The following is a 10,227-nucleotide window of genomic DNA, read 5'->3' as shown; positions in this document are numbered from 1 at the left end:
AGTGCTGCATTACTACTAGTTGTAAAACCTTCTTGATCCCAGTTTTGACATTTTGTTGAAGCATGATGTCCAGTGCCTCTCTGCACTCAGTGTAGATAGTGTAGCTCTCCACAGGTAATTTCAGTGAAATGGTGTAGACAGTATGCTAGCAGTGCTTGAACTTAATTTAACTGGTTTCTGTGTACTGAGCCATAGTAGAAAAGTAGATTGTCTTTAAAACTGGTTCTCCTCTGGGTTTGTTTCCCCTTAGCCCTTCACCTGAGTAGCTCCCACAGCTTAGTAACTGCTTGGTCTGTCTCTTATGGAGTATCCTGTGCTGACGGCATTCAGAACCATGCAGCCCAGCTGTTGTTAACCTGTTCTGTGTGGTGTTCAGCTATTTCAGCACCGTGGGGTGTGCTAGCACCCGCACGTGTGTGATCCCAGCAGGGATCTGCTGCCTTGCCAGTGCAGGAGGAACTGATGCTCACCTAGAGTGATTAGCTTCTGCTTTGTTCTCTTCTCCTTTGCTTGCCACACTGGGACTCTCTCATCAGAACTTTAGCAAGCTCCTGCTCACGTTGGCAGAGGGAGGAAGTGGAGATCCACCCCTGGCTGCTTTCCCCGCTGTTTGCTTTGGGCTCTGGGTGCACTGTGCAGCCATCAGTCACATTGAAGGATCCCTCCAAGTCACTCAGGCAAGGGCAGTCAAATGGCTGGGCAAGGCTGCAGGGCACCAGGCTGCCAGATCTCTCCAGAGTGCCAGAGAAGTCAAAGTAGGAACCTCTGCCTCATCCCCTTGGCAGGAGCGGTCTCTTTAGGAAGATGAATATGCTCGCAGGCAAAGGTGTTCTTTCTTTCCTTGTTGAAAAAGGATATTAATGATTATTAGAAATTAACTGCAAAGCTAGGTGTTTCTCAAGCTACTCTGGTAGTTGTACAGGCCTGTTGTTCCCTGAAGGTGTGTCTGGTCATGAAGCAGACGTGAGCTATGGAGTCAGTGGCATGAAATCAGGGCCGCAGTTCAGGTCTGGCAGAAAATAAAACCTTTCTGGGGCAAAACCTGAAGGTGTTTCTGAAAGGGCTTGGGATAGCAAGATGAAGCTGATTCACTCCCAGATACCCTGGGCCTGGATCTCATTCCTGTAAGCAGTTCAGTATCAGGCCCAAAGCTCGGGAAGCATCCTCTCGGTGAGCATCCCATGCTCCAAGGCGAACCTCCGGCTCGCCAGCCCCTGCCCCCTCCTGCAAGCTAGCAGGACCAGCTGGGTGGTTTGAGATGTTTCCTGTGGAGAGGATGAAAAGCAAGAGGGGCAAGGCTGGTGCATTCTTTACACTCCTAAAGCTCCCCAGAGGTTGCAATGCCAGACTGTATAGTATCTAGAGCATGACTTGTTTGAAAACTAATGGGTGCAGAGGATCAAAAGCCTGCCAGCTCTGGGCTCTCTTCTTGTATGTTATAGCTAGATGCCTTGTAGGCTGGGGCTGTTTTTTTTTTTTTTTTTTGTAGTTCCAACCCTTTCCTCCTCACAACCATCAGTAGCCATTTGCTTTTTCCTGCTTCCTTATGGTGTGAACTGATCTCTGTTAACTGTCTTGTATAAACCAGACTAGACCTTCTTTCCCTACTGGAAATAGTGGTGGCTATAATATTTCACTAAGTGTTGTACCTCTTCTGTACATATCATCAATAAATGTTGGTTCATAATTTTTGTGGCTTCTCTCTGTGAGTTTTGGTATCAGCCTGAGCTGAATGGAAGTGGAGCAGTCTGATGTCAGAGGCTGCCTGTGCTGAGAACTACAGGAGGGGTAGAAGGGGGCCATGAATTTGCTGAAGCGTGAGAAATCTCATCCCTCCCTGTGTCCTCCAAATACACCAGGGGGCTGGCTGCAGCTGAGCTCCTTTGCAACAAAGGCCAGGAGGCACAAACTGCAGCTCCTGGCAGTTGAGTCTAGAGAAGATTGTTAGAGAAGACTTTTGGCCATTTTTAGTCTAAAAGGTAAAAAAGCCTCACCCCTCAGGCTCCTCTGCTCCAAGCAAAAGAGCCCCAGATCCCTCAGCCTGTCCTCAGCAGGAAGATGTTCCACTGCCTTCAGCGACTTTGTGGCTCTGGGCTGGACTCTCTCAAGAGGTTCCCTGAGGTCCTTCTTGAGCCCAGAACTGGACACAATATTCCAGATGTGGCCTCAGCAGGGCAGAGTAGAGGGGCAGGAGAACCTCTCTGGACCTACTCACCACAGCCCTTCTAATCCACCCCAGGATGCCCTTGGCCTTCTTGGCCACAAGTGCCCACTGCTGGCTCATGGGCACCCTGCTGTCCACCAGGACCCCCAGGTCCCTTGCCCCAGAGCTGCTCTCCCACAGGTCAGTCCCCAGCCTACACTGATCCATGGGATTGTCCTTTCCCAGATGCCAGACTCCACACCTGTCCTTGTTGGATTTCATTCCATTTCTTCCCACCCAGCTCTCCAGCCTGCCCAGGTGTGGCTGAATGGCACACCCTGAGGAGGTGTCACCACTGCTCCCTGCTTGGTATCAAAACCACCTTCCTTTTCCTGGTTGCTAAATATCTTTTCTCTCCTTCAGCCCCTTTCTCAAAACAACAAATAAAGCCTGTAGCTAAGCCCTGGAGCACTTTGTACAGAAATCAGTTCTATTAATCCATGACTGAAGAGCTGCTGTTGGAGGGAGCTGTGGCCCAGAGGGTGGCAGCTGCTCAGTGTGGAGCTCTGGCAGTTGTGCCCTGGAGAAGCACAGGACAGAAATAACAGAGCTGCCGTTAACCCAAACCCAGGCTGTGAGGTGTAACAGGCTGCACAGCCCTGGGCTTCCTTCTTGCTTCTTAATCTAGGCAAGACCAGCATCCACTTGAGCAGGTTCCAAAGAAAATCCAGGCCTGGCAGGAAGTGGCTTTGGCAGCTCTCCAGCTGGCCACCAGCCCTCTGAGTCAGTAACGAACCAAGTCCTGATGTGACACTAGGAAGATCGTTGGGCAAATGATAAACTTGAGGCCCTGGCTGGCTGCTGCTGTTACTATCCCAGGCTGCTGCATTCTTCCAGAAGCAGAAATGTCCTGCTCTGGGCTGGTCCTCAAGTGTTGGTAAGAAATGTACACAGCTGACCTCAAGTCCTGTCGTGCTGGGCATTTCCCATCACTCACATCTTCTATGTGCTGCTCACATCCCTGCCACAGGAGTGGCTCTTCTACTGTTGCACATCATGCCAGAGGGTTTGACATGAAAGGCTCAGCACTGTGAGCCGTCTTTGCTGCTTTCTTCAGAGCAATGTTTCTGCAAGAACAACCCCAAACACACAAAAAACCCCAATGAACCAACCAACCAAAAACCCCCACTAAAACTCCCACACATAACTGCAGGAACAAATTCTCTAATTATGCAAAGTTCCTTTAGAAAGTACATCCCCCAAGGGCTGGTCCCCTGCTCTGCTCTGCTCTGCTGAGACCCCACCTGGAGCAGACAGACTGCAAAGAGGTGGATCTGGAGCAACGAGGCTGCTTAGGGCAATTCAGCAGCACAAGGATGTGGTATCAGGAAAGAGGAGGGACTGGGCTAGGAAATGCTCTCAAAATTCATACCACTGTTTCACCTCATTTTTGCCCAAACCCCTAGCATCAAACAAGCTTTTCTAGCTTGCTTTTAGCAATGATTTCTGAAGGCATTGATCCATATGGATGAAGATTGCTCCAGAAAAGGCTCCCTGAGGAGCAGTGAATCGGCAGCAGGCTGCCCCTCCGAGCTGGCTCTGAGGAAGGTTTCTTCCCTTTTTGACTGGCAGATAACTGAAGGGTAGGCTCCAAACCTGACCTCAGCAGGGAGGGGGAAGCCACCCTTCCTGAACAAAGGGTAAGTCTGGGCTTTAAGTTACTGGCTGAATAAACAACCACACTCACCTTGAGTTCGTTTCAGACTTTCTCCTGATGAAATATTAACCAGAAAATGAACCACAAAAGGACTGCAGGGAAGTACCCCAGAGCTGCAAACTGTCTTCAGTGCTGTCTGATGGCCTGCAGCTGCACAACAAGAAACACACTGGATGGAGTGGATGGTTGTGAAACAGGTTTACAGTAAAAGAAGCTCCAGGTCCTTGTCACACGAGGGTACAGGGAGACAGGCAGCTCTTAAGCAAAGGTTGGCAGTGCTTGGACACAGCCAAAAGAGTGAATCATTTGGAGAGCCAAAAAGTAAAATGACCCCAACATCCTGCTTCTGCAGAAAGGGCAGGGATGGGGCCCCTGTACTTAGCCCTGGCGAGGCCACAGCTTGAGCACTGCCTTCAGTTCTGGGTGCCACAGCACAGGAAAGACATTGAGGTGCAGGAGGGCGTCCAGAGCAGAGCAACAAGGCTGGTGAGGAGTTTGGAGGGTGTCATACAAGGAGTGGCTGGGGGAGCTGAGGTTGTTCAGTCTGGAGAAGAGAAGGCTGAGGAGAGACCTCATTGCTCTCTACAGCTCCCTGAAAGGAGGCTGGAGTGAGGCTGGAGTTGGTCTCTTCTCCCAGGTAAGCAGAGATAGGCTTGAATGGGTTGAAATTGTGCCAGGGGAGGGTTAGGTTTGGACATTAGGAAAAACTTCTTTCCTGAGAGAGTGGTGAGGGGTTGGAACAGGCTGCCCAGGGAGGTGGTGGAGTCACCAGCCCTGGAGATATTCAAGAAGCTGTAGATGTGGAGCTTCAGGACATGGTTTTAGTGGTCACGGTAGCTGGGTTAAGGCTGGACTTGATCTTACAGGTCTTTTCCTGCCTTAGTAATTCTATGATTCGCTGTGAGGCTTGCATCACTGATGGTACTAGCAGAGCACTCACAGGAAGAACTTCCTCTCCCTTGTTGTTGTGCTGTTGTCAGTTGAGAACTTGCTGTTGTCTTGGACACAGGGCTTGTCTTAGAAGAGCTCATCCTGCAGGCTCAGGCTGGCAGCTGCTGAAAGCTTAGCTGAGCTAGAGTGCTGCTGGCAATCTGCAGCAGTAGCCTTGACCCTATGCTTGTTAACAGAAGAAGAGTAGGCTGCTAAATAGTGGTGTATATAATCTCAGACTTAGCATACAGCCATGAGGTAAGACATTCCAAGTTTATTCCTCTTTGCTCTGGGTAAAATGGATCCTGGAGCCTGGGTTCATGTGAGGAACATTTGAAAACAATCCTAAGTTTTCCTTTTTCAGATGAATTTAGGGAAAATAAAACCAAATCCTTTGGGTTGTGTGATGCCAGAAGCCAGATGCAGACCAATGATTGCAAGTAAATTTGGCTTTAAAGCTATAACTCCGCTGCATCCAAACAATTCAACACAGGACTAGCATTAGAGGCATTAAAGCTGCCTGCCCCAGCACCACTGCCTGAGGTGGAGGCTTTCAGAGGCTGGATACAAAACTCACAGCCTCTGAAGCAGGAGTGGAAAACGCCTCCTCACAAGCTCCTCTGTCATAAGTGTCTCTGGAAGTTTGCAGCAGTCCAGGACTAACTCAGCAGACCTGGAATCTGTTTGCTGTGCGGAGCCCCCTTCCCTGGGAGCAATGTGCTGGTTTCCCACAGCCAGCCCACACCCCCCTACCTGGAGTCTTCTTCTCTGGAGACATTCCAAACCCACCTGGATATGTTCCTGTGTGACCTGGTATAGGTTATCCTGCTCTGGCAGGGGGTTTGGACTGGATGATCTTCCGAGGTCCCTTCCAGCCCCTAACATTCTGTGATGCTGTTTCCCACAGCCAGCCCACATCCCCTTACCTTCAGCTGTGCCTCTGGCAGTGCTTGCAAAGCTCTTGCATCAGCTTCAGCACCAAAAGCCAAGCTGCTGCTGATCTGAAGTGTGAGTTGGGTGGGTGCTCCAGAGTGAGACTTCTCTCTGTGTTCTAAGAGCTCCTTGAGAGCTTTCCCACTGCTATCCAATTCCCTTTGACTCCATGAATTCTGTTTCCCTGTACACTCACACAAACTTTTCTCCAGTGGGAAATGAACCTCTTGGAAGCATTTCAGTTCAGTTTTCATCTCCTTTCAGTGTAAAGGCAAAGCTATGGCAGGTGTTAGGGATGATGAATCCTCCACAGCTTCATCCTCCGGGGAAATAACTCCCTTCATTGTCTAGGGAAATAAAACTAGCTACAGCTGTGGCTGTTCCTCAAAACAAACAAAAAACAAAGTCCCTTTCACCTTTGACAGTATTGGTGGAATTGTGTTGATCCAAAACCTCTGCTGTGAGGACAGGCTGAGGGAGCTGGGCTTGTTCAACCTGGAGAAGAAGCCTGGGGGAATCTTAGAGCTGCCTTCCAGTACCTAAAGGGATCCTACAGGAAGGCTGCAGGGGGACTTTTCATGAGGGTGCCTAGAGACAGGACAAGGGGGAATGGTTTGAAGCTGAGGGAGAGCAGGGTTAGACTGGAGATGAGGAAGAAGTTCTTTGATATGAGGGTGGTGAGACTCTGGAACAGGCTGCCCAAGGAGGTTGTGGATGCCTCCTTGCTTGCTAGGATGGATGAAGCCTTGAGCAGCTGAGTCTAGTTAAGAGGTGTCCTTGCCCATGGCAGGAAATTGGAGGAGATGACTTCTGAGGTCCCTTCCAGCCTGAGCCATTCTAGGATTCTATGATTTTAAGCTTTTTTTTTTCTGACAGAAAACACAAAACTAATGATATTCACATCAGTGTTCAGTGCAGAGAAGGTATGAAAGTGGGTTTCATGCATCTACTTGTTCATCTCAAACCCTTCTGCCTGAAGAGGTTGAGGCTCCTTGATGTTGTTGTTCAGACAAAACCTTTCTAGTGCTTGCTGGAACCATCCTGACCAAACTGGAAGAAGGCTAAGCTGTTGAAAGGGTCCTTAGAGCTTTTGCTCCCTCTGCTTTATGTGCCCTTCAGCAATAACTACCTCCTTTGAGGTCGGGGGGGGCTGCTTTGGTGATGGATTCGCTTCTTTCATTTCAACTTTTCAAACCACTCTGCTGCAGCAGGAGCAGCAGGAGCAGCAGCAGTACATCTGGCACGTGTGGAGGTCTGTGTAAGTCTGGAACTTGAAAAACAGGAAGAGGAGCAAGAAGAGCAATGTTCTCAAAATCTTACTCCAAGTGGGTGAGACAGGGAAGACCAAAAAAACCTCACCCTGTGCTGTTGCTCATCCTTGCTACAGCTGCACTTTGCCTCTCCTTGCTCACCGCCGCAGCTGCTCGCTCTCAGAATGGTGGTGGTGGAGGCTGCAGGCAGCATGGCACAGTGATAACAAAATGAGTCAAAACCAGTTTGCAGATGAGGTGGTGAGTGTAGAAGGTGACTTGGAAGTGGGGGATTCACAGGGAAAAGCCAGTTCTTTTGGTTTTAATTTTTTTTTTTTTCTTCCTGGAGCTGTGCAAGTTTCTAGTGCTAAAGCCTGGGGATGTCAAAGGGACTTTCCCCAGTAGCAGCACAGAAATTTCACTCTCCCTTCACTTCCTCTCCCAACCACCACATCCTCCCTCCACCTCTGGTCCCCCAGAGCTCCCCACCCAGAACACCTTTGCACAATTCTTTCCCCTTGTAAGTGATGAGAGTTTTGTCACCCACTGCCACACAACTGGGACCACACGCCAAGGAACCCCTTTCCTGCCACCTTTTTGTCCTTCCCCTCCCCAGCCTTCAGAGGAAAGTTCATCAGGACCCCTGGTTATCTAAAGGGTTTGTGTCTGACTATTCAAATCTCTTGTAACCAGGGAAGTCAGAATCTTGCTTGTTTATAGGCTGCCCAGGGAGGCTGTGGATGCCTCCTCACTGGGGGTGTTCAAAGCCAGGCTGGATGAGGTCTTGAGCAGCTGAGTCTAGCTGAGAGGTGTCCCTGCCCATGGAAAGGGGTTTGGAGGAGATGATCCCTGAGGTCCCTTCCAACTTGAGCCATTCTAGGATTGATAATGGCCTAATACAGCACAAATTCAACGTGCTTCCAAGTGCTTAGCAGAGAGGCTGCTGTAGTTGACAAAGGACATCACAAAGGCCATCCCTGCCAGGTGAAAACCACCCTGCAGAAACACACTGCTGGAACAGGCATTTTGGAAAGGCTTTAAAACATAGAATTATAGACTTGTTAGTGATGGAAGGGACCTCAAAGATCAGCCAGGTCCAACCCCCCTGCCATGGCCAGGGACACCTCACACTACAGCAGGTTGCTCACAGCCACATCCAGCCTGGCTGCAAAAACCTCCAGGGATGAGGCTTCCACCACCTCCCTGGGCAACCTCTGCCAGTCTCTCACCACCCTCATGGTGAAAAACTTCTTCCTAACATCCAATCTGAATCTACTAATTTCTATTTTTTGTCCCATTCCCCCCAGTCCTATCACTCCCTGACACCCTCAAAAGTCCCTCCCCAGCTTTCTTGGAGCCCCCTTCAGATCCTGGAAGGCCACAAGAAGGTCTCCTGGCAGCCTTCTCTTCTCCAGACTGAACAGCCCCAACTCTCTCAGTCTGTCTCCAGAGCAGAACAGCTCCAGCCCTCTGCTCATCCTCATGGCCCTTCTCTGGACACCTTCCAGCACCTCCAGATCCTTCCTGGAACAGAGGCTCCAGAACTGGACCCAGAGCTCCAGGTGTGGTCTCAGCAGAGTGGAGCAGAGGGGCAGAATCCCCTCCCTGGCCCTGCTGGCCACACTTCTCTTGCTGCAGCCCAGGCTCTGCTTGGCTCTCTGGGCTGCAAGTGCTCACTGCTGGCTCCTGGTGAGCTTCTCCTCCCCCAGCACCCCCAAGGCCTTTTCTTCAGGGCTGCTCTCCAGCCAGTCCCTGCCCAGCCTATATCAGTGCTTGGGATTGCCCTGACCCAGATGCAGGGCCTTACAGGACCAACATCCACATAGGGACATGTAACAGCCACACCTGCTTGTGTGGCACACACACAAACATCCTTGGAAGAGCTCCAGGAAAAAAACAGGTGAAGCCATCCCCCTGGATGCACACACACAGTCCATCTCCCAGATATCCTGACTGCTCCAGGCAGCGTTTCCCTGAGAGCTGCCCTGGGGTCCATTGGTATACAGCTGCTCAAGCCTGAGCTGACTATGGGGGTTGTTCTATGTCCAGCCTGCTCTCTGTAGCATTGTCAGGAGAAATTCTTGTTCTTCCCAGGCCCCATGGGTAGACCAAGACCCAATGTGTCTGTCAGCACCCTGAGGGAAGGGCTGGATCTTGCTAGGTGCTGCACTCTCCTAAAATGCCATTGGTTCAGTCAGCCAGGAATAGTGGTCAAGACCTTAATGGGTTGACCTTAAATGGGACCAAGCTGTCTGCTTGTAGGGGCAAGCTGAGTTAATCACCAGCTCCCAGAGCACCTGTCAGAGTTGACAAGGTGGGAGAGCCTTTGGTTGAGCTTGGCTTAGAGTTTGCAAGCAGGCAAAATAAGCCCTGACTCACCAGTCCTAACCACATCTCTCCTGCTGATGCGTCTCTCCACCAGGCTTACTTTTGATCCTCACTGTTGAATCAAGTTTATTTGGAGAGCTTGTTTTACAGTTCCATCTGCTTTCAGCAAGGCTACTTCTACTTACAGCTTGCAGGTTCGATTTTCTTTCATGCTGATTGATCTGTTCAATAAATATGCAAATATATCAAGTGTTATATGTAGATATAAAAAATAAAAATACATAACTCACAGCAAACAACCCCCCTCAAATAACAAAGCCAAGGTTATTCCCAAGAGGTACTCTATTACAGACATGGAAGGGCCAGCTGGTCTGGAAACTGTCATGGCACTTAGGCACACATTAATCACACTGCAGAGACTAGAAAGAATCAGCAGAAACAAAATATGGGCACTGTGGAGAGAACTTGAGCATCTCCTCATGTGAAAAATGTAAAGTTACACCAGCCAGTGCTGTAGCCACTGTGCAAATGCTGTAGCACCAGTAGCATTTGTAGCTGCTGATCTTTAGATTAGGGAGGAGCTTGCAGATGTCTTCATTAAATATCTGCATTTAATGGGAGGTGAAGAACAGGCCACAGACTTTTCCTTCTTGTTTTTTCTTTTCTTCCCCCCCCCCCCCCCTTTTTTTTCCCCTTTCCTTCTTTTCCTTTTCCCTTTTTTCCTTTTCCCCCTTTTCTTCTTTTCCTTTTCCCTTTTTTCCCTTTTTTCCTTTTCCCCCTTTTCTTCTTTTCCTTTTCCCTTTTTTCCTTTTCCCCCTTTTCTTCTTTTCCTTTTCCCTTTTTTCCTTTTCCCCCTTTTCTTCTTTTCCTTTTCCCTTTTTTCCTTTTCCCCCTTTTCTTCTTTTCCTTTTCCCTTTTTTCCTTTT

Source organism: Indicator indicator, chromosome 4, assembly GCF_027791375.1.
Source record: "Indicator indicator isolate 239-I01 chromosome 4, UM_Iind_1.1, whole genome shotgun sequence".
Taxonomy (NCBI): Eukaryota; Metazoa; Chordata; class Aves; order Piciformes; family Indicatoridae; genus Indicator; species Indicator indicator.
The sequence above is the reverse complement of the archived record's forward strand: the minus strand, read 5'-3'. Positions refer to the sequence as shown.